Raw genomic sequence first — 26061 nt, 5'->3', positions numbered from 1 at the left:
TATTTAGTTTTGTTTGGTTTTCTGTATGCAAATCACGAAGCAATTAGACTGCTTAGTGATTTCTCTGATCACTCGTTTTTTCTTGGGTCTACCAGTTCTTCTTGTATTCCAACTAAGAATCATCTGTATAAAGCATTGAACAAACTAGATGACAATTGAAGAGTGCTTGAAGAGACATAGAAGTGCCAATAATAATGCCAAAATGATTCAGTCATCCATTTGAGTATAGAGCAGGTCCAAATATTTGATGCTAAAGCCCCTGCTATATCTGCTAATCTTGAAAATGAATATACTACAATAGGATATTTACTAGCTAAGAGATAGTAGAAAGATAGGCGGGGTCTCCCATAAACACCCTGCATTGCCTTTGGTTGGGTATTCATCCTTTTGCAGCAGTCCAAACTTGGTGCGCTGTCTTTCCGCATCGCTGAGCTTCAAGTGTCTTCAGTCTAGCAATTGCTGTTGGTTGATCCCCAGTCTCAAATAGCAGTCCGCAGAATTTTCCCATTGCAGTGATCTATGTCGTTGTTAAGGAGTTTATGAAGAGAATGTCTCCCACAGTTTCAAAATCTTCAACCAAACCAAGAGCTTTGATCTTCTTGGTTCGTAGTCGAGCACTTTGTTTAGTCGGTGAAACCCCCATGTTCTTGCCTCTCAAGGAGTTCTAGCTACACGATGTGGTTGGGTGTCAAAGTGAGCTTCCTGAGTGGAGTGAAATGGGCTATTGAGTGCCTTCAGGATTCTGGAGAAGATTTATTTTATGGGAATAGCTGTTATTACTTGAGATGTGAGGCTATAGTTTGTATTCTTCTGAGCGGATAGGTTTTTAGGGACCTGCTGCTAGTCATTATTAGTGATTGTAGGCTTTGAGGTCAGGGTCAGATCGAGGACCATTCCCTGAAAATTCCAAATGACTGGATCTAAATTTGAATTGCTCCGTAAGAGCGTCCCATTGTGAACTTTTATCCATAGAAAACTTGAAAGCTTATTCCATGGATCTGGTCTTAAGAGATAGTGCTGTAGGGTCTCCTATAGCCAACGGTTGATATCGTAGATCTGTGGCGCTGCGCTAACTTCTAGGTCTGAGGGTACTGTAGAACTTCTGTTGAGATCAGGACTTAGTTCCTGGCATATCTCTTGAGGTTCCCCCCTACGCGGCCTAGAAGCAGTCCTACTTGCATTTGGATTATCAGATTGTGGCCCTACCCTCTCTTTCTGATCTCCGATGCGAGTGATCCGCCACCAGGTCCAAACCGATACTCCCAATCATCTTCTTCGTCATCACCTTCCTCGTTCAAAGAGAGTGAATCAGGAGGAGCCTGTTCCGAGACAGAGTTTATCCTAATATTAACATTGTAACAAAAAAGTCCCACATTGACGTTAACACTCTTTGGAACGTCTTCTATTTCTTCACAAAAGAAATCAAGATCAAAAAATGTGAGGTCCTCCCATTTAAGACAATTTTTACTGGCTCTGTGTAATAACCCAAGTCTCAAAATAATTGCTACCACTGCTTGAGAGTTCCAACAAACAAGAGGGAGGTTGAGTAAACAGGTACTCACCATAAGCTTCAGCTTATGAGGCCCTCCCCCCTTGTGTGGATCCCAGTGACTTACCAGAAGTTGGAAACCATTACCTCTAATTCTACCTCTAGTCATTAGCTGGTGAACTGCTTCTCTGGAAGGACATGCAACGAAGAATGTGTTTGGGTTGTTCAGTTGTCTAGCTGTCCATGAACCCCAAATGTTGGCCTTATGGGAAAGAGTATTTTGCACATCATCCTCCTTAATCGATCTTCCAAATGCTTCCACAAATGCCACTCGATGTAAGAGTGCCTCTGTTTCCTCTGTCTGTAAAGGAACACTAATGAAAGCTTTACATTGCTCGGTGTCGCCTGCAGACGATCTTATAATTCGGCTTGTCATCTCACTTGGTTTTGATCCTTGTGTTTTTGGCGGTTGATAACACTCAAGAGATGTGGGTTTTTGGATTGGTTTTGCCACCTTACTGGTCACTAGACAAAATTGCTCACGACACGAACGAGCCCTGTGTCCATATCTTTTGCATAGGAAACATTTTATAGGGTTGCGGCGAGATTCTCTACTGTGATCCTTGTCGCCACACCGAAGACATGTTCCAATAAGAAATGGTGAAGCGCAACGCTTAGCGGTAGGAACATGAGAAAAGATTCCATTTGTACTTTATTGATCTTAAATTTGATTTTGATGAATAACAAAATTTTTGAGTAGATTTTCAGCACTAATGAACTATTTTAGTGTGTAGTAGAAAGTTCAGAAGGTTTGGACCGTATCCCGACAAAGCTTAAGAATTTTGAATGAAAAGTTCGGAGAATGAAGACTTAAGAGACCAAGCTAAGCAATATCTTGAAGAAACAGGGTATTGAGCCGACTCAGGAAGGAGTTGAGCCAATTTTGGTATGCATTCAGCACTTGGCACAAGTTTTGAGCTGACTCAAGTATCCCTAGAGCCGACTCAGGAACAATTCAAAGTTTGGCACAAGTCTTGAGTCGACTCAAGCATAGGATAAGTCGACTCCGGCACATAGCATGGCATCGACACAGGCATGAGCCAACTCCAGCACTGCTCGAGTCGATTTTATCTCAGAGGACAGAAAGGTGGTTTTCTAGACAACTCGCTCAAGCCGACATAAGAATACCTTAAGCCGACTCAAGATTTGATCGAGTCGACTCGACGGACTCTGACAACAGTAATGGCTAGTTTTCAGAAAGTACAGAATTGATTTAGGAGGTTTCAAATGGCCATTTCTCGAGCTCCAATGACTATAAATCCATTTTTAGTATTCTCAACTTGGATTAGAGGGATTCTAAATGATTATTAAAGCAAGGTGATCAAGGAAGATAAGAACAAAAGAGAAAATCTGAGAATCATTCAAAAAGTATGTTCTACCTTCAAAAGAGTATTCAAGAGCGTTCACTCCACTTCAACCACTCCCATTGCTAAGAATTCAAATGTTCTTTAAGAGCAAGAAGAGAGCTTCAGCTTCAAAGAGAGCTTCACAACTTCTCAACTTGGGCATCATTGTTTCTACATCAGCTCATTAAAGGAGTTTGCAATTGTATTTAAATTTTTGTACTTCCAATTTCTGTATTTCAAATTTTAATAGGGATTAAAATTTTGCAGATAGGCTCATCTAAGCCTTGAATTAGATTAGTACAAGCCAAGGAGTGGCTTGGGGATAGGTTTTGATTGATAAGCCCACAAAATCAATCGGGTTAAGATTGTGATCCTGCTAAAATAATCTTGCTGTAATCTTGATGATTATAGTAAAATTCTCCAGAGGACTTTTTGAGGAGTGGACATAAGTATTGGGTTGATATCGAATCACTATAAAATTTACTATTTATATGTGTGACTTTGCTCGCTTACTTTTTACATTTAAATTTCAGTATACTAATTCATTATTCTCATTGCATACACTCATATAGTGCACATACTTGTTTAATTCCCTAAAAGAATTTTAAAAACCCAATTCACCCCCCCTTGGGTTGTATCTTTGGGTAATAAGTAGTATCAGAGTAGGTACTCCCGTCCACTTGTTTGCCTTGCGATCAAGAAAAAAGATCAAGATGACAACCCTATTGAATGTCTCTCTTGCCGAAGGGCAGTCAACAAATAGACCACCCTTATTTAATGGTTTAAATTATGCATATTAGAAAGTATGCATGCACATATTCATTCAAGCACTCAATTATGACTTATGGAGTATCATAATTGATGTGCAAATCTTAAAATTTGTAAATAAAACCGCAAGCGCACGGTGTGCAGAGTAGCACGACCAGCGAGTACGGGTCGATCCCACAGAGACTTGGTTTTTAAAATGATTTTCAAATCTATGCTCAAGCGAGCTTTAACAAAAATCGAAAGTCGAAAGTTGTTTGCTAAAGACAATAAGACTAAGGGTCTAGGGTTTTTTGAATCCACTAGATCTAGATTAGGGAATTCTACCTAGAATTTTTCTTATTGATCCTAACGACTACTCCTCTTGTCTTTCCCAAGCATAGATTATGAAGGGACTAAGGCCCAACGATAATCCATCAAGATTCTTTACAGGGGAGTAGTAACTAGGATCCCTTAGGGTTTTCTCCTCCTATGCACTGAATCAAGCATGAACTATGAAGGGACTCTGACCCAACTGTAGTTCATCAAAAATTCTTGGCAAAAGAGAAAGAAAAAGAAACCCTAAGAAAAAGAAAGAACTCTATGTAAAATTCCTACTCATGATCTAGCTTCATCGCAAACCCTAGAAGGGATGCTTAGCTAGACATGATCTAAATCTACTTGCAAAATTTAAATGCAGAAAAATAAACTACCCTAATTTCATAAATTAAACTATCCTAATTGCATAAATTTAAACTGCATAATTTAAACTAACCTAATTGCATAAAATTAAATTGCATAAATTAAACTATCCTAATTGCAAGAAAAATAAATTGCATAATGTAAAGAGATGAAATTGCATAAAAATAAGATTTTATATATAAAAAAAAATTTATTACAAAAACCTCAAAGCTCGAGGCTTGAAAAGAGAGCTAAAAACCCCACTATCTAGGGTTACAAGCTTGATCTCAAGGAAGAATACCTAAAACAAGGGCCTTTGGGGGCTTTTTATAGGCATTTGGGGGTTATAAGGTTTTCAAAACTTCCGATGTGGGACTAAGAGGTTTTAGGGGGTTTATGGTGCGCCGATGGGTCCATGGTCCATGCGCCTGTTGCTGTGGACCAGGCGGCTAACCAGATCACCAAATCAGTTGATTTTTGACCAATTTTGATCTGATTTGACTCGGGTTTGACCCAATTGAGTCTTCTTTCTTCATTCTTCAATTCCTGGGTCAATTTAACTCCGTTTTGCATAAAATTTGCGCCGTTGGAATCCTCTTTCCTTGTTCTTTCTATTGATGATCTCTTCTTCTGCAAAATATAATAATAAGTATCAATTTCTTAATAAAGTTAGATAATTTAGATATTAATTGATACTTTTTATGTCAATTTGTGACATAAATCACACCCCCCAACTTAATCATTGCTAGTCCCTTAGCAATGTACCAAAATAAGATCATATTCCAAAAAGATCCTTCCTTTGCAAATTAATTTAAGATCGAAATTCAAGAAGTTTTCTAGTATTACTAAGTAATGAGCTTCGAATTAGAATCAGTAGTCAGTCTACTTAGAAGCTTTCTTAGAGTACACTTAAAGTTTTATAGCACTTGTGTGAGTGATAACTAACTTAGTATTTCAGTATTAACTTGTACAGGCCAATTGTATCATTTTTCATAACTTAGTTCGATTAATTTTTTATACACCCCAGATTAAACAAAGAACTAAGGTAGCTTTCACACTGTTTTTTTTTTTTTTTTTTTTTTTTTTTTTTTTTGCTGAGCATCCTGGCCTTCCCACCACCGTTTGACGCGAATCTCAACACTTGACTTAGGTGAAGAGACCCGGTTACTAGGCTTAGGGCAATCCACATTTACTCTGTGTTTTGCATTTTATTTCAGGCAGGTAGCTCTTTCCTTAAATTCAAATTTCTTCAATTGGGGTGTAGAGAAAATTATCTAATTTAAATAATACTCAAATCCTTAATTGGCCTTACAATTAACACCTACTTTACCTTGTTAGTGTGCATGTGCAATTGGAAGTGCTAATAGTCTTTAAATGACCTAAGCCACCAAGAGTCTAACCAGCTAATCTTCTCCGTGACTCACTACATTAGCAAATACTTTCTAACTTACTCTTATTTCTTTTATAGATTAATTTATTTCATATATATATATATATATATTTTTATTATTATTTTTTTTTTTTACATAATATATTAAATGCAAGAAATAACTCATAGTGGAAGGAAAAGGAAATGATAACACCTGATTTTGTTCAAGCTCTCCCCTCAACTTGACCGACATTGTCCCCAATGGAGTTTATCTAATTTATTTGTCCTAAGCAAACTGAAAACAAAGAAAGCATTAGAAATTAAATAAGCTGGGTTGCCTCCCAGAAGCGCTAAGTTTTATGTCTTCAGCCAGACCAAACCTCGAAGCAACTTAATCAGAATAAGTTGGTTCATAAAGAACCATGGCATCTTCAACAGTCTTGACAGGTAATTCCAAGAATGGTTTTAATCGTTGACCATTAACTTTAAAGATAACACCATTACTTGGGTTTTCAATCTCAACAGCCCCGTGTGAAAAAACTTCCTTTACTAAAAATGGTCCTGTCCATCTAGACCTAAGCTTTCCTGGAAACAGATGTAATCTAGAGTTATATAAGAGCACCTTTTGTCCGATATTGAAAGTTTTTCTTATAATTGATTGATCATGAAATGCTTTGGTTCGTTCCTTGTATATCCTTGCATTTTCATAGGCTTCATTTCTAAGTTCTTCTAATTCATTCAATTGAAGCTTCCTATGGTTTCCAGCATCGTTCAAATTTGTATTTAGTTGTTTGATGGCCCACATGGCTTTGTGTTCTATCTCAATAGGCAAGTGACATGGTTTACCAAACACAATCCTATAAGGAGACATTCCTAGATTGGTCTTGAAAGCGGTTCGGTATGCCCAAAGTGCATCAATTAATTTTAAAGACCAATCCTTTCTATTGGCATTAACAGTTTTTTCCAGGATCTGTTTGATTTGTCGGTTTGACACTTCAACTTGCCCACTAGTTTGAGGATGATATGGTGTGGCCAATTTGTGGGTGACATTATACTTTTTCATCAATGTTGCAAAAGGTCGGTTACAAAAATGGGTTCCCCGATCACTAATGATTGCCCTAGGAATACCGAAACGGGAGAGAATATTTTCTTTAAGAAACTTAATGACCATTTTGCTATCGGGTGTTCTACATGCAATTGCTTCTACCCATTTTGAAACATAATCAACTGCTACTAGAATATATTCATTTCCAAAGGAATTTGGAAATGGTCCCATGAAATCGATCCCCCAAACATCAAAAACTTCAACTACCAAGATTGGGTTGAGTGGCATTATGTGTCGCTTGGTGATTCGGCCCATTTTCTGACATTGAGCACAATTTTTACAATATTCGTGAGCATCCTTAAACAAATTGGGCCAATAAAAACCACATTGGAGAACCTTAGCAGCAGTTTTCTTAGACGCGAAGTGACCCCCACATGCTTGATCATGACAAAAAGATAAAATATTCATGACTTCGTTATCTGGGATACACCTTCTAATAATTTGATCAGGACATTGTTTAAAAAGATAAGGATCATCCCAAATGAAATACTTCACTTGGGCAAAAAATTTATATTTATCCTGCTTAGTCCAATGAGAAGGTATCTTGCCTATGGCTAAATAATTTACAATATCAGCAAACCAAGGTTCAGTAGACAAAGACATGAGTTGCTCATCTGGGAAAGATTCATTGATGGGTGGTTCACTAGATGGTGCAACTGAAATTCGGGACAAATGATCTGCTACAACGTTCTCAGTGCCTTTCTTGTCCCTAATTTCTAGGTCAAATTCTTGAAGGAGCAAAATCCATCTGATTAAATGTGCCTTGGCATCCTTCTTTGCTAGGAGATGTCTAATGGCTGAGTGATCGGTGTAAACAATGGTGTGGGTCCCAACCAAATAAGATCTAAATTTCTCTAAAGCAAAGACAACGGCAAGGAACTCCTTCTCAGTTGTGGTGTAGTTAAGCTGCGCATCATTTAAGGTTTTACTTGCATAATATATCACTCTAGGCAGCTTATTTATTCGTTGACCTAAGATTGCGCCCACAACATGATCGGACGCATCACACATTAATTCAAATGGTTCAGACCAGACAGGAGGATGAATGATTGGAGCTGATACAAGTGCATTTTTTAGAAATTCAAAGGATTCCAAGCACTCATGAGTAAATTCAAATTTAGTATCCTTTGCCAAAAGATTAGTCAGTGGACGTGCTACTTTGCTAAAGTTGGCAATAAACCTTCTATAGAATCCAGCATGACCTAAAAATGAACGTATTTCTTTCACAAATTTAGGTGGTGGAAGACTTGCAATTAGATCTATTTTGGCCTTGTCCACTTCAATCCCCTTTTTAGAAATGACATGGCCAAGAACTATTCCCTGTTTGACCATAAACTGACATTTTTCCCAGTTGAGAACTAGGTGCTTCTCCTTACATCATTCTAGAACTAATTGCAGGTGATTCAGACACTCGGAGAAGGTTAGACCAAAAACAGAAAAGTCATCCATAAAAATTTTTAGAAATCGTTCTATCATATCTGAAAATATGCCGATCATGCATCTCTGAAAGGTTGCCGGTGCATTACATAGTCCAAAGGGCATTCGTCTATAGGCAAAAGTACCAAATGGACAGGTGAATGTAGTCTTTTCTTGATCTTCAGCGGCTATGGGGATCTGGTTGTAACCGGAGTATCCATCAAGAAAACAGTAAAACTCTTGTCCGGCTAGTCTTTCCAACATTTGATCAATAAATGGCAAAGGAAAGTGATCTTTCCTTGTCGCAGCATTCAACTTTCTATAGTCTATACAGACCCTCCATCCCGTTTGGGTCCTAGTTGGGATAAGTTCGTTTGCATCATTTTGGACCACTGTTACCCCAGATTTCTTGGGTACTACTTGAACTGGGCTTACCCAAGAGCTATCAGAAATAGGATAAATTATTCCACTATATAGGAGTTTCAGAATCTCCTTTTTAACTACATCCTTCATAACTGGATTAAGCCTTCTTTGGGCTTCTCTTGTTGGTTTAGCCTCTTCCTCTAAGTATATTCTATGTTGAACTATAGAAGGGCTTATTCCTTTGATATCTGCTATGGTCCAACCTATTGCCTCTTGATTTGCTTTTAGAACTGACAATAACTCCTCCTCTTGCTTGGGATCTAGGTCTGATGCAATAATTACAGGCAAAGTTTCTTTGGGTCCTAGATATGCATACTTGAGATGTTCTGGGAGGGGCTTCAGTTCTAAAATGGGTGCTTCCTCTATCGATGGTTTAGGTGATGAGTTCACCATCTCAATGATTGGTTCAGTAGGAAGTGTCGATTCCTGATTAATCTGATTTTCTTTAAGTATTTCATTGACATCCTCAGACTCATGGATTAACCAGGGGTTAGACTCTAGGTCGACTTCATCATCACTAATGTCAATGGATTCATAAATACCATCTTGGACTACATTGACATCAGCATGAGAAGAGGATTCCTGTTCTAAGTTAAAAACATTAAGCTCAATGGTCATATTCCCAAAGGATAACTTCATTAGACCATTTCGACAATTGATTTCAGCATTGGCCGTAGCTAAGAATGGTCTTCCTAAAATGACAGGTATATGTCCTTTAGGATTCGCAACTGGCTCAGTCTCTAAAATAATAAAATCTACAGGAAAAATGAAATTTTCAACCTTTATCAGAACATCCTCGACCATTCCCTTAGGGATCCTGAGAGATCTATCGGCTAACTGTAATGTGATCCCAGTAGGTTGAAGTTTTTCTAATCCTAGTTGTTCATACACCGAATATGGAAGGATATTCACACTAGCTCCTAGATCTAGCAAGGCCTTTTTTATATTGGTTTCTCCAATAACACAAGAAATTGTTGGAGCTCCAGGGTCCTTATATTTAATTGGCACATGGCTAGATAGGTATGAACTGACACTTGCAGCCAAAAATGCTTTCTTTGGTACATTAGTGGTCCTTTTCCTAGTGCAGAGATCTTTTAAAAATTTGGCATAAGTTGGAACCTGATGGATTATATCTAAAAGAGAAATATTAACTTGGACTTGTTTAAATACCTCTAAAATTTTGTCTAAATGTTCAGATTTATTGGATTTCAGTCTGTTTGGAAAAGGAGCTCTAGGACTTTTAAGTACTGGACTAGGTGAATTTTCAGTTTCTGGTGCTTGAGGTTGAAAGGTAGTAGTTTTAGAAGGTGACTCGGCAGATGAGTCATCTATATCATCAAGTGCAACTACCTTATTGTCTATTTGTTTTCCTGATCTTAAGGTATGAATGGCATTTATACCATTAACTTGGTTTCCTTGTTGGGGTCGTGGACCATTTTGGTTCCTAGGATTTGGCTCATGTTGGCTAGGTAACCTACCATGTTCTCATTCACTAATGGTCGAAGCCAGCTGACTTACTTGCATTTCCAGACGGGCTATAGCTTGGGTGTTATTATTTATGAGTTGACCCGTAGTTTGCATAAAGCTGGTATGTGTTTTCATCATGGCTTCTAGGCTTTTCTCTAAAGAGGTAATTTTTTTGTCATTATCATGGAAGCCTGGCGGGTTGTTCATCACTGGGTTGGACCTTAGATTTTGCTGATTGAAATTTGGATTACCTACATTAGGATTCTGGGACCATGAGAAATTCGGGTGATTCCTCCAACCTGGGTTATATGTGGGTGCATAAGGATTGTTCAATGGTCCTTGATAGGTGGCATTCACCTGTGCACACTTATTCGAGTAGGAACATTCTTCTAAGACATGGTCTGATGCATTGCACCCTTTACACATGGGTGCAGATATTTGATTTACATTGGCTGGTCTCTGTAATTCTAAGGCTTCCAATCTACGTGTTAAGGTTGCAATCTTGGCCTCTGATGCTAGGGTTGGTTGAATTTGATGCATTCCTCCTCTTGAAGGTGTAGCTTTATCAGGTTCCCTAGTTGTTTCCCACTGTAAATTTTTCTCGGCTAGGTCTTCTAAGAATTGCCAAGCTTCAGTAGTTTCTTTGTCCATAAATTGGCCTTGGCACATGGACTCTAGCATGGTTCTTGAGTTTGAATCTAACCCCTCATAGATGATCTGGCATAGTCTCCAAGTTTCTATTCCATGGTGTGGGCATTGGGTCAAAAGATTCTTGAAACGATCAAAGTACTTCCAAAATGATTCACCAGCTAGTTGGTAAAATTGATTTATTTCATTCCTAATCCTAGCTGTTTTATGATGGGGGAAATACTTTTTTAAAAATGTTCTCACAAAGCCCTCCCAAGTAGTGACAGAATAGTTTGGCAGACTATAAAGCCACTTCTTAGCATTGTCCTTAAGGGCAAAGTTGATTAATCTAAGTTTGACCTCATCCTCTGTTAATTGCAGTTTCATGGTTGCACATACCTCCTCAAATTCTCTAATAAATATATAAGCATCTTCTAATCCTGTGAATTTTGGAAGCATATTTATGATTTGAGGTTTGATTTCAAAATTGTTAGCTGTGGGTTGTGGCAACCTGATACAAGATGGTTGGATGGAGCCAACTGGATAACACAAATCCTTAAGGGTCATGGGTTGGATTGGTTCAGCCATTGGAACAACAGGAATTGACTCAATTCTAACTAGACGACCCGACACTCTTCTCCACACATGAGGTGTACGGTTCTCGATGTTTATACAATTTTTTTTTTTTTTTTTTATAAAATTTTTATGTATAAGGAAAAGAAAGAAAAGAGAAAAAGTTCTAAAGAGAAGATCCTAAGGAGTCCTAAATCTAAAGAAAAGTAACCAAATTAATTTAAATTTTAAATTTTTTTTTTTTTTTTTCAAACAAGTGAATCAATAAATTAAACTCAATCTATCCTAGGGTTAACCTAAATCTAGACAGCTCCTAACTGTTCCAAGATGACCCTTCAAACCTTCCAAGTGGAGATTGATCAACTAGTTAGCCAGGTAAGTATAAGAGGTGGGAGGTTCACTCATCGTTGCCTTTCTAGACACCAAACGAGTTGGCCAGGCCAGCAATTGAACCAATTTAACAAACCACCCTCAGGGACTTGCCTAGACACCAACTAATCAAACAACTCAAACTTGGTAGAACTCTTAGGGTTCCTTGTCCTATTGAGCTCGAATTCCTTAAGGTTGACGTCTAATTGATTTTAAGATTAAAAGTCTAGGTAATGCAATATGATGGAGATGGTTTTTGGGCTAAGGAAGGGTAATGAAATCCCCACCTTATCTTGTTAATGGGTTGATGCCCTTAGATTAATTATGAAAATGCAAATACAAATAAACAAGATGACCAAGAATGTAAAAGATTTTAATTTAAATTTTTTTTTTATTTTGATATTTTACTTCACGATTATGAAATGTCTTTTGTTTTGTTTTATATTTTTTTTTTTTTGTGATTAAGTAAATTCAAATGATTAGGTCTAAAAGCAAAAGTAATTAACTAAAAATAATAAAAGAGAAATTAGAAGCGTACCTGAGTTTTCCAGCAATCACCAACTAAATATAGAAACCTAAAGAAAAAAAAAAAAGAGAGTTATAACGCACGAAGAACAAATATTTGAAAATAATTTAAAATGCCAGATCCCCGGCAACGGCGCCAAAAACTTGATGTGCAAATCTTAAAATTTGTAAATAAAATCGCAAGCGCACGGTGTGCAGAGTAGCACGACCAGCGAGTACGGATCGATCCCATAGAGACTTGGTTTTTAAAATGATTTTCAAATCTATGCTCAAGCGAGCTTTAACAAAAATCGAAAGTCGAAAGTTGTTTGCTAAAGACAATAAGACTAAGGGTCTAGGGTTTTTTGAATCCACTAGATCTAGATTAGGGAATTCTACCTAGAATTTTTCTTATTGATCCTAACGACTACTCCTCTTGTCTTTCCCAAGTATAGATTATGAAGGGACTAAGGCCCAACGATAATCCATCAAGATTCTTTACAGGGGAGTAGTAACTAGGATCCCTTAGGGTTTTCTCCTCCTATGCACTGAATCAAGCATGAACTATGAAGAGACTCTGACCCAACTGTAGTTCATCAAAAATTCTTGGCAAAAGAGAAAGAAAAAGAAACCCTAAGAAAAAGAAAGAACTCTATGTAAAATCCCTACTCATGATCTAGCTTCATCGCAAACCCTAGAAGGGATGCTTAGCTAGACATGATCTAAATCTACTTGCAAAATTTAAATGCAGAAAAATAAACTACCCTAATTTCATAAATTAAACTATCCTAATTGCATAAATTTAAACTGCATAATTTAAACTAACCTAATTGCATAAAATTAAATTGCATAAATTAAACTATCCTAATTACAAGAAAAATAAATTGCATAATGTAAAGAGATGAAATTGCATAAAAATAAGATTTTATATATATAAAAAAATTATTACAAAAACCTCAAAGCTCGAGGCTTGAAAAGAGAGCTAAAAATCCCACTATCTAGGGTTACAAGCTTGATCTCAAGGAAGAATACCTAAAACAAGGGCCTTTGGGGGCTTTTTATAGGCATTTGGGGGTTATAAGGTTTTCAAAACTTCCGATGTGGGACTAAGAGGTTTTAGGGGGTTTATGGTGCGCCGATGGGTCCATGGTTCATGCGCCTGTTGCTGTGGACCAGGCGGCTAACCAGATCACCAAATCAGTTGATTTTTGACCAATTTTGATCTGATTTGACTCGGGTTTGACCCAATTGAGTCTTCTTTCTTCATTCTTCAATTCCTGGGTCAATTTAACTCCGTTTTGCATAAAATTTGCGCCGTTGGAATCCTCTTTCCTTGTTCTTTCTATTGATGATCTCTTCTTCTGCAAAATATAATAACAAGTATCAATTTCTTAATAAAGTTAGATAATTTAGATATTAATTGATACTTTTTATGTCAATTTGTGACATAAATCAATAATCAATAGACCACACACATCCACTATCATCATTGATGGCAATGCTATTCCAAAATCAAAAAAAAATTGGGATGACATTGACAAGAAAATTATTCAATTGAACGCTAAAGCAATGAATGTGTTTTATTACTCACTTGATGCCTATAAATTCAATCAAATTTCTGCCTGTATTTTTGTCAAAAAATTATAGGATAGGCTTGAGGTTATCCATGAAGGTACCAACTAAGTAAAGAAATCCAAAATTAACATGTTAGTGCATAAGTATGAATTATTTAAATTGGAGCAATCTGAATCCATAACTAAGATATTTACTCATTTTATTGATATAATTAATAGTCTCAAAAGCTTGGGCAAATCCTACACTAATAGTGAACTTGTGAGAAAAATTCTTAGGTCTCTTCTTCGGACTTGGGAGACAAAAGTGATGGCAATATAAGAAGCAAAAGATTTTAACATCTTACCACTTGAAGAGCTTCTTGGTTCTCTTATGACACATGAGCTGACCATGAAGCAAAACATAGAGGAAGATACCAAGAAGAAGAAGACAATAGCCCTCAAGTCAACAGCCAAAATAGAGGAGGAAAGTGAGGATACGGAGGATGAAGATGAAGATGACGAGTTGGCCCTCATAACCAAAAAATTTAGATGCTTTATGAAAAAGAGGAGACCAAATTTCAAAAGAAAACAATTCTCTAAGGATGAGCAAAGCAAAGAAAAAGAGAAAGATAAAGAGAAGGAGCTACCTACATGTTTTGAATATAAGAAGCCGGGGAACTTCAAGATAGACTACCCTATACTAAAGAGATCCTCCAAGAAGACCAAGAAGAAGGTGATGATTGTAACTTAGAGTGATAGTGATGAGTCTAGTTCAGAGGAAGAGGCTCAAAAAGAGGTGAACCTTTGTCTCATGGCACAAGAAGAAGAAGAGGTAAATTCTAAAACTCAATTTGAATTTATTTTTGAAGAGTTACAAGAGGTATTTCATGACTTAATTGATGAACATAAAAAGCTTTCTATGAAAAACAAAAGTCTCAAATCTTCAAACCAAGCCTTCATTAAAGAAAATGAAGAAATCTTGAAAGGAAAAGAAGCTATCATTATAGAAATTTAGAACCTAAGAAAAGAAGTTGAAAAATATAAGTCAATAGTTGAAAATTTTATCTATAATTTTGAAAAATTACATATGATTTTAAATAATCAACGAGCTATCTTTAACAAAGTAGGTCTTGATTTTAAACCTCAAAAGAAGCAGAAATACTTAAAGAACTTCTTTGTAAAAGAATCAACCACTATATCTCAAAACATAATATGTTTTTGCTACGGTAAAGAAGGACACAAAGCCTATAACTATGATTTCAGAAAACTAAAAAATGGACATAAATTTAAAATGGTTTGGATTTCCAAGGGTACCATGTCTACTAATCCTAAAGGATCCAAGATGACTTGGGTGTCTAAATTATTTACTTGATTTCTGTTTGCAGATATATCTTGCAGCCAAAGAAAAGAAAAGAATATGATACTTAGATAGTGGCTGCTCCAGACATATGTCCGATGATAGATCAAAGTTTGTCACCCTAGAAGCTAAGGAAGGGAGAGTGGTGACCTTTGGCGACTACGGTAAAGGACATATTGTTGGAATTGATAAAATATGTATCACCCCTTCCACTTACATAGAAAATATTCTCTTAGTAGATGGATTAAAGCATAATCTTTTAAGTATAAGTTAGCTTTGTGATAAAGGATTCAAGGTAGTTTTTGAATCTTTGATATGCATAATGTCTAGTCTTATTGATAATGGAATTATTCTCATTGGATATAGGTATGAAAATATATGTATGACTGATCTAGATGATCATTCTATAAAGCATGACCAATGTCTAATGGCAATGAATGCCAAAATCAATGAAATCAGCTAGTCATGGCATCATAAACTAGGACATGCTAGTATAAATTTAATTTCAAAATTAATCAAAAAAGATCTTGTAAGAGGTTTACCAAAACTTGATTTTGAAAAAGATAAGATTTGTGATGCATGCCAATTTGAAAAATAAACTAGAATTTTTTTTAAATTTAAGAATATGGTTTCAACTTCAAGGCCTCTTAAGCTACTTCATATGGACTTATTTGGACTAACTAGGATCACAAGCCTTGAAGGAAAAAGATACAGACTTATGATTGTAGAAGATTTTTCTAGATTCACTTGGATATTATTTTTGACTTAAAAAGATGAAGCATTTTCAGCATTCTCCTAGTTCTATAAAAAGATCACAAATGAAAAAAATTTAACAATCATTTACATTAAAAGTGACCATGAAATAGAATTTAAAAATCAATATTTTAAAAGTTTTTGTAATGAAATGAGGATTGAACATAATTTTTCTGCTCCTAGAACGCATACAACAAAATGAAATTGTTGAAAGAAAGAACAAAATCCTAAAAAAAAGACCCAAACTATGTTGTGTGAAAGCCATCTCCCAAAATACTTTTGAGCTAAAGCTATCAACATAGCATATTATATTCTAAACAGAGCATTATTTCGGCCTATATTGAAGAAAATCTCTTATGAACTTTGAAAAAATAAAAAACGTAATATTAGTTACTTTCATATTTTTGGATGCAAATATTTCATACTTAATAATGGTAAAGATAATCTTAAAAAATTTAATGCCAAAGTAGATGAGGGCATGTTTCTAGGATACTCATCATCTAGCAAGGCTTATAGAGTCTTCAATAAAAGGACACTTATTGGTAAGAATCTATACATATAGTATTTGATGAAACTAATGACTAATCTTCTAAAAAAGAGGATTTTGCTGATGATGATGTAGGGATAATTGACAAAGAAATTGAAAAGCTCACCTTCAAAGAACCTACAAATCAAGATGCTAAGGAAGAAGCAAAAAATGAAGAAGAGAAGAATGAAGAACCCACCCATAGCGAAAAGAGTGAACTACCTAAAGAGTGGAGATGTATACATGGACATCCAAAGGATCTAACTATAGGTGATCCATCACAAGGGATAAGAACTCGCTCTTCTTTGAGAAATATTAATAATTATTTAGCCTTTATCTCATAAATAGAGTCAAAAATTATTGAAGAAGCTGAAAATGACTTTTGTTGGATAGATACTATGCAAGATGAATTAAATCAATTTGAAAGAAATAAAATTTAGACCTTGATTGATAAACCCAATAACTACCCAACAATTGGAACTAAATGGATATTTAGAAATAAATTAGATGAAAATAAGATTATTATTAGAAATAAAGTTAGATTAGTTGCTAAATGATACAATCAAGAAGAAGGTTTTAATTTTTATAAAACTTTTGTGCCTGTAGCTAGATTGAAAGCAATTAGATTATTACTTCCATTCATATGTTTTATGAATTTCAAATTATATTAAATGGATGTTAAGAGTATATTTTTAAATGGATATATAGCTGAGAAAGTGTATGTTGAAAGCCACCTAACTTTGAAAACCATGCATTTTTCAGTTATGTTTATAAATTGCATAAAATCCTATATGGATTAAAACAAGCTCCATGTACATGGTATAAAAGATTAAGTAAATTTTTATTAATTAATAAATTTACTAAGAAAAATATCGATAAGATACTTTTCTTCAAGAGAAAATTTGATGATCTATTAGTAGTACAAATCTATATAGATGATATTATATTTGATGCTACTAATGAATCTCTTTGTCAAGAGTTTGTTAAGCTAATGTAGGATGAGTTCGAGATAAACATGATGAGAGAGCTAAATTTCTTTTTTAGACTTCAGATTAAGCAACATGAAGAAGAAATCTTCATCAACCAAACAAAATATACAAGAAAAATACTCAAAAAGTTTGGAATGGAGACTTCAAGACCCATTGACATACCTATGAGTCCTTGCAAGCTTGATAAAGATGAAAGAAATAAAAGAGTTAATATCAAATTATATAGAGACATGATAGGATCTTTACTTTATCTCACTGCAAGTAGGTCTGATATTATATTTAATGTTTGCATATATGCTAAATATTAATTTGATCCTAAAGAGTCTCACTTATTAGTGGTTAAAAGAATCTTTAAATACTTATCAGGTACACTTAATGTTGGCTTGTGGTATGATAGAATGTCACCTTTCAAATTAATTAGATATTATGATGTAGATTTTGCCGAATATAAATTAGATAAAAAAAGTACAAGTGGCACTTATCAATTTCTTAGAGTTAATTTAATTTTATGGTTTAGCAAGAAACAACACTCAATAGCATTATCTATGATCGAGGTCGAATATGTTGCTACTAGAAGTTGTTATGCTTAAATTATATGAATTAAACAACAACTTGAAGACTTTGACATTAAATTTAATAAAATTTTAATAAGATATATTAATACAAGTATAATTAACTTAACTAAGAATCTAATCCAATACTCAAGTTATAAACATATTGAGATAAAACATCACTTCATAAGAAGTCATGTACAAAATGATGATGTAATGCTTAAATTTATTAGTACAGATAGGCAATTAACTGACATCTTTACCAAACTTCTTAATAAAGAAAAGTTTAGCATAATTAGAAGAGAACTGGGGATGTGTTATCTTTCAGATGAGATCTCTCACATTAGACCGAGCTAATCCAAACTCAAATCTTCTTGAACCATTGTATCTTGTCATTCCTTGAAATTTCAAAATTATCAACTTCTGGAGCTTGAGTTGACTCATGGATAAGTCTGAGTCGACTCCCTATCGAGTTGACTCAAGGTATTGTTGAGTCGATTCATGGTCAGAAATGTTGTTTTTAACTTGACCCTCCTTCCCTTCGAATCACTTTACCCTTTTCACTGTGCACGCTAGGAACCTCTCTACTGCACTATGAGGACCCCAGCGAACTGATCCACTTGTCAATTTCTCTTTTCTTTTTCTTTATCATGTGCAAATGGGGCCATAATGAAAGAGTGTGACTTTGAGGCCACCAAGGAAAAGACGCAGGCCATGTGTGAATCTTCAATGTTGGATTTCAAGGTTTGGGATATGCATGTATGTTTCAAAATTTTATTTTCTAAATATCACAGTGGAATGCGAGATTAAAATACTTTTAATCTAAATCATGCATGCATAAAAATATAAAACCACAAGGATCTAGTTCATATGCTGAAATTGACATATGCTAAAATTTAGATTGTGGTCAATTCACATATTTGTTTCGCAATCTTTTTTTTTGAATTTGAATTTGGAAGAGAAGAGATTTTTTTCTAGCCGTACAAGTATCCGACCTCTATGGGTATCCACTCGGGATCAGTCTGGAGCAGTTATCTTCAAATTAAATTTTTTTCTTCAAAAAAATTCAGCCTGCTAAATCTGAACGAAGCCTGGATTATGATCAACACTTGATATCTTTTCTTGATCTTCTTCTTCTTCTCTAACCTTTCTCCCTTTGATTTATGCTACTACCAGTAGGTGGAAACCAGCAAGGATGGGACGCCTAACAGCCTTGGGCGTGAAGAACTTGGGACACCCAACAATGGTGGGGCGTGTGGGATGCCAAGGGAGAAGGAGAAGGGAGAGGAAAAGAGGGCATGGGAGTCTCCTTTATGGCGTGTGGGGTGCTGGTTAGATGCTCTAGAGACTTTAGGAGAGGTCCCTTTAAATAGGCATGAGGATTGAATCCTATTTAATCTCATAATATAAGTCCTACTTGTATTAGGTTTCCTAATAACTTAAGTTATTTAACTTACATTAGAAATCCTATTAGGCGCCAACTCTTGAAGCCCTTGCCCCTATTATTTCATTCCCCAAAACACACCCAAGGAATGCCCCATATAAGATCAAAAGGCTCTCTAATCATAGGATACGCCTAACTTGATCAAATCAAGGTGGCGCCCAAGATAAACAATCAAAAAAATTAATTAGAGACTTGCACTCTTAATTCATATCATCCATAACCTTGGACACCCAACAATTCGAGTCTTATGAATCTTATTCATGAAGGTTATTAACAGGTAATTAAGTTTAAATTATCTTATCAAATAAGAAATCCAAACAAAAAGAAGAATTGGATCCAACCATGTGCTAGCAAGGTTACCTTGAACCGAATCGAGTTTCTCTAAACCCAATTGACACTTCATAAGCTCAATTACTAATTTTAAACTTAATTTTTTTGTTGTGTGACCTCATAGGTTCAATTATATCTGGTAGTGAGATATACAATGATCTCTATCAAAGTATCATTGAAACTCTTTTCAATGGATTGGAACAATTTCACTCTAACTTATTAAGGATTGTCGATCCAGAACAATCCTAGTGAGCTCTCACAATCCACCAGTGACACCTAGCAGTATGTAGTGATAATTCAGTAGAACTGAAATGAATCTCTAGGTACAGTTAATGTGTAATTCAGTCCCTCTATCATTATTTTCGACTTGATGGTAGATTATGGATAAATCGTCAAACTTTAACATCAATCATATGATAGATTCGATTAGCTCAAGTCCAATTGTGACTTCTATAGAAATTATTTTCCATCAATCACACTACTGTGGCCACAGATTCTCAGACTTAGCTTCTCAAATCTCATAAGACTACTCATTTCTACTAAGATTGATAGATCTCATCTTGATGTGCATCCTACCCCTACAGTGGATCAACTGTCGCCAACATCTACTATAAGGACTCATTGAGACCCATGTTTATGTGTCAGTCAAACTCCAGCAGCCTCACTACAGGTAGTAGTATAATCTCAGATCAAAAGATCATTTACATAACTATAGCATCGAGATGATCACTGACGATTGAGTAGAAATGCAAGTGATCTCTCGTATGGTTACGCTCAGTACTAGTTGTTCTCTAACAACTATCCGTACTCATCGTCCAGTGTTTCTACACTGTAGACTAGAGACTCATCTATCCTGAAGAAAATAATTTATTTGTCAGTCTATCCAGATCGATCACCATCCTTATGATGATCCTATGATCGAGAGTATTTAGAAATTATCTCTAATTCTCAATACCTTGAGAATATATATCAAAATTAATTTCATAGACGATTCAAGGACACATCACACTTGAATAAAAAATAAATTTATCATTTTATTGATCAAATTAATGTATTAAGTATAAAATTGTATCCTAGAATTGTTATAATGTGTCAGCCATATTGACTTCTAGGACATACATCTAACAATCTCCTACTTGGACTAAAGCCAATTGGCCACAAATCTAAGTCCCATCTTCTCAAGGTGGAATTTTATTTTTGGTTGGCTCAATTGTTTAGTCAGTGGGTCTGTCATGTTATCTGCAGAGTCTACTCTTCACACCTCGATATATTTCTTTTCGAGGTAGTTGCGTATGATGTGATACCGCCGCTCGATGTGCTTTGATTTCTGATGAGATCTTGACTCCTTAGCAAGTGCTATAGCTCCATTGTTGTCGCAATAGAGTGGTATGTTATTCGATATCATAACCTCAAGTTTCGTGATGAACTTCTTAAATCAGAAGCTTTTCTTTGGAGCATCTAAAGCAGCGACATACTCAGTCTCTATGGTCGAGTCCACTATGATGGGTTGCTTGGAACTCTTCCAGCTAACTGCACCATTATTGCAAACGAACATATATCCTGACATAAACTTTTTATCATCAAGATCAGATATGAAGTCTGAGTTAGTATACCCCTCGACTTGCAACTCAGAATCTCCTCCAAAGATCAAGAACAAATCCTTAGTCCTTCTCAAGTACTTAAGGATGTTCTTCACAGCTATCTAGTGCTCCTCATCTAGATTCGATTGATACCTGCTTGTGACACTCACAGCAAAGACAATATCAGGTCGAGTACATAGTATGGCATACATGAGGCTTCCTATAATTGAGGCATAAAAAAATTTATTCATGCACTGCACCTCCTCAGATATGGTCGGACACATCGTCTTGGAGAAACTAATATCATGCCTAAGAGATAAAAGTCCTCTTTTGAAGTTTTCTATGCTGAACCTCTTCAGCACTTTTTCTATGTACAATTTTTGTGATAGGCCTAGCATCCATTTAGGTCTATCCTTATAGATCTTTATTTTGAGAATATAGGATACTTCTCCTAGATCTTTCATAGAGAATTTTTTGGACAACCATCTTTTGACCGTGGTCAGCATGGAAATATCATTCTCAATGAGGAGAATATCATCCACGTACAATACGAAAAATATTATCATGCTCCCATTGATCTTTTTATATACACACAGTTCATCTTCATTTTTGATGAAATCAAATGATTTGATTGGCTCATCAAAATGATGGTTCCAACTCTGAGAAGCTTGCTTTAATCCGTATATAGACTTTTGCAGCTTGCAGACTCTGTGATCACCATCATCAGAAGTGAAACTCATAGGCTACTCCATATAGATATCTTCCTCAAGATATCCATTCAGGAAAGTAGTTTTCACATCCATCTGTCAGATTTCATAATCATAGTGAGCTGCAATAGTAAGCAGAGTGCGGATGGATTTCAACATGGCTACGGACGAGAAGGCTTTCTGATAGTCAATGCCCTCGCGCTGACTATAACCTTTAGCCACAAGCCTAGCTTTATAGGTCTCTATCTTATCATCAGCACCATCTTCCTTTTGTAGATTTATTTACACCCAATGGGTACGATACCCTCAGGTGGATCCAATAAGGTTTAGACTTGGTTCAAGTGCATCAAGTTAATTTCTGACTTCATAGCATCTAACTATTTTTCAGAATCAATATCAGACATCAGCTCGTCAAAGGTATTAGGATCATCACCGTGACCCTTACCTCCTATAAGGAATATTTTTTTTATTTCCTTCATAAGCATACCCATATACCTTTCAAGAGGTCAGGAGACCTTGCTAGATCTATGAGGTGGTAGAGAAACGTCAACTACTGGCTCATGAACAACGGGTTCCTGAGGATCTATAGCTCTTGGCTCTTCAGAGACCTTCTCTTCAAGCTCAACTAATCTCCCACTACCACCATCCTGGATAACCTATTTTTTTAAGAATATGGCATTTTGACTCACAATCACATTATGGTCTTGTGGAAAGTAGATGTCGTATCCCATGGATTCTATTGGATACCCTATGAAATGAGCTATAATAGATCTATCCTCTAACTTATCTGCCATCTATCTTTTGACATAGGCCGGATATCCCTAAGTCTTAAGATAACCTAGACTTGACTTCTTACCGAACCATATCTCATACGGTGTGGTAGGAGCAGACTTTGATAGAATCCTATTCAACAGGTAAATGATGGTTAACAAGGCATGTCTCCAAAGATATAAGGATAGATCAGTGAAGCTCATCATGGACCTAACCATATCCAATAAAATTTTATTCCTCCTTTCGGATATCCTGTTGAGCTGAGGTATTTCAAGAGGCATCCATTGAGAGACTATGCCATTATCTTTAAGATATCTCAAAAATTTTTAACTAAGGTATTCACCTCCTCGATCAGATCGAAGAATCTTAATGGATTTGCTTGTTTATTTTTTTACTTCATGTCTGAATTCTTTGAACCTTTCAAAGGTCTCAGACTTGTATTTCATCAGATACACATATCCGTACCTAGACAGATCATCGATAAAGATAATGAAGTAGGTATAATCACCTCTAACCTGCACATCAAATGGTCTACACACGTCGGTGTCTACCAGGACAAGTAACTCAGGGGCCTTCTCCCTATGTCCTACAAAGCGTAACTTGATCATTTTTTCTTGAAGATTCACAAGCTGGATATGACTCTAGATTAAGAGAACCAAGGATCCCATCCATTTTCAGTTTGTTTATCCTATCCTCTCCAATATGGCCTAGTCTAAGGTGCCACAAGTACTTCTAGTTAATTTCATCTTTGGATCTCTTTTAGCTTATGGTACTCACTACTTACTCATTTAAGTTCATATTCGCATCAACATGCAAGTGATAAAGACTGTCAATTAAAAGATCTCATGCAATCAATTTATTTTATAAATAAATGGAATAAAAATTTTTATTAAAACTAATTTCAAAACCTTCTTATGCTAGCACAGATATGAAAATCAAATTCTGACTAGCTACAGGAACATAATAACAATCCTTTAAATCTAATCTAACACCAGACGATAATCGAAGAGGATAAGTGCCAATGGTCTGTGCAGCAATCTTTACTCCATTACTGACCCGAAGGATCATGTCACCTTTCCTCAACCTTTTACTTTCTATCAGATCCTACATTGAGGTACATATGTGAGAACTCGAGCCAGAGTCTAATACCTAACTAGAAGTAGAAGAAATTGTAAGGTTAGTTTAATTATGAGCATACCTTCGAAAGGTTTATCATCCTTTTTATTCTTTAGACTCTCTAGGTAGAGTGGACAGTTCCTTCTCCAATGGCCTTCAGCATCACAATGGAAACACTTTCCCTTTGCGTTGGCCTTCTTAGAAACTTCTTTCTTTGGCTTGTTCTCTTTTTTCTGCTTCTTAATGGATTTAACCTTCTTCTTTCCTGCAAACTTTCTCTTGAAAGAATCTGCTCCACAGCGAGAACAGTGCCCCTTGAACTCTTCAAGGTTCTCTTCATAGTGACCAACATGTTGACCAGTTCGGGTATAGTACAATCAAGTTTGTTCATATGAAAATTTACCATAAATTGACTACATGAACTTGTAAAGAATTGAAGGATCAAATTCATTTGTAATTCTTTTTATATTTCTAGCTCGAGCTTCCCAAGCTCTTCAATATCCTTGATCATCGTCATACAATGCTCATGGATTGACTTCCCTTCACATATCTTCAAATTGATGAGTCTTTTGGATACCTCGAAGCGTGCTGTACGGCTCTGCTCATCATACAACTCTTGTAGGTGAGTGATCATAGTCCTGACAGTAGGCATATGCTCATACTGACTTTGCAACTTATTTGACATAGACGCCAGCACATAACACTTAATCCGACTATCTTCATCCGTCCACTTCTCAAAAGCAACCCTTTGCTCAGCAGTAGGATGGTTTGGTAGCACTATGAATTTCTGATCGAGTATATGACCTAATTTTTTGGAGGTCAGAATAATCCTAAAGTTTTTGAGCTAGTCTTTGTAATTGATACCGGTCAAATGATTGATTTCAAAGATGCAGGCTAGAGGGTTTGAGGCTGATATTGTTTAACTACGAGAGTAGATATTCAAGTTAGACTTTTGTACTTAATAGTTATATTTGCTTCTAAAGACTTTAAGATGTAAATAATGACTCACTAATTTATCAGATCCCTCCACTCTCCAGGAAGGAAACGAAAACTCTAACATGATAAAGGATTCCTAGTGGGTGCTGCGGTTCCATCGATGACATGCACCTCACCTAACAGTTATTGATAACATGCACACCAATGCATAGGCAACTCTTTATCCAGATGCTTTTCTAAGCATATTGCAGCGACTTGATCTCTAAGTCATGTGGGCTCATCTAATAGTTATTGCCCATACTTCTTAGTTAAGCTTGATCCATCGTTCACAAGTAGGTGCAAGGCCGTCATTGGATCCCTTATCTAACAGTTATTGGACCCAACTCCATCCTTATCCAGGAGTAATTCTTTGCTAATAAAGTAGTTGTGTGTTTTCGATGCAACTGAACCACTATGACCAGTCGAAAATAATCAACGTTGGTAGTACGTCTGCACATCTACAATGATGGAAAATCTATGGACTTAATATCTATGGAGAGGTTTAGATTTAGATCTCATCTAATTAGTCATCATATGACCGATTTAATTGGCATGGGTTAAACCAAACCACTAAGCAACACAATTTAAGACCCAATCTTTCAAATTGGCTAGGTAAGTCAAGATCAGTGGGGGTCCCCCCGTTGCTTTCCTTAGATACCAATAAATTGGTCAGGTAAGCAAATGAAACCAATTAAATAATCATGTCTCATTAACTTGCCTTAGACACTAATAGGTCAATGGTCCAAACAGGTTAACTCTAGCAAATCGAGCTCAAACTATCGAGTCAAATTAGGTTCTTAGGTTAATCGATTCTACATATAGGACTTAAACGATTTGATCAACAATAATTGCATGATCATATAACTTAATTGATCTAATTCTAATCAATATTTGATTTGGCTTGATCAATTACTTAATCAAATTAGACCTATATGACTCAAATCAAAAATTTTAGATGCAATCTTATTATATGACCTAATTAATAATTTTTTTCATAACCAAAATTCTTATGCACCAACATAAATTTTAGATTCTAAAATTAAAATTTTAGATCTAATTTTTTTATATAAAAATATATTTTAAATCATAAAAAATAATTTTCAAATTTAACATACAAACATATATCATATATATGCATGTAAAATTTAGATCTAAATAAAATTCAGATCTACTATATGATATCATCTATCTCATATACTAATCATGGATCATATCAAAAGTAAATTTATGATCTAA

General features: G+C 35.7%; 1 non-coding gene across 1 annotated transcript; it reads left to right on the top strand.

Moving 5' to 3' along the window:
* Positions 1-10839: 10839 nt before the first annotated feature.
* On the top strand, positions 10840-10946 carry LOC140858919 (small nucleolar RNA R71). Its single transcript, XR_012142323.1, has one exon. It is a non-coding gene; the product is annotated as a small nucleolar RNA R71 (small nucleolar RNA).
* Positions 10947-26061: the final 15115 nt, after the last annotated feature.

The sequence above is a fragment of the Elaeis guineensis genome, chromosome 6 (assembly GCF_000442705.2).
Source record: "Elaeis guineensis isolate ETL-2024a chromosome 6, EG11, whole genome shotgun sequence".
NCBI lineage: Eukaryota > Viridiplantae > Streptophyta > Magnoliopsida > Arecales > Arecaceae > Elaeis > Elaeis guineensis.
The sequence above is the reverse complement of the archived record's forward strand: the minus strand, read 5'-3'. Positions and strand labels throughout refer to the sequence as shown.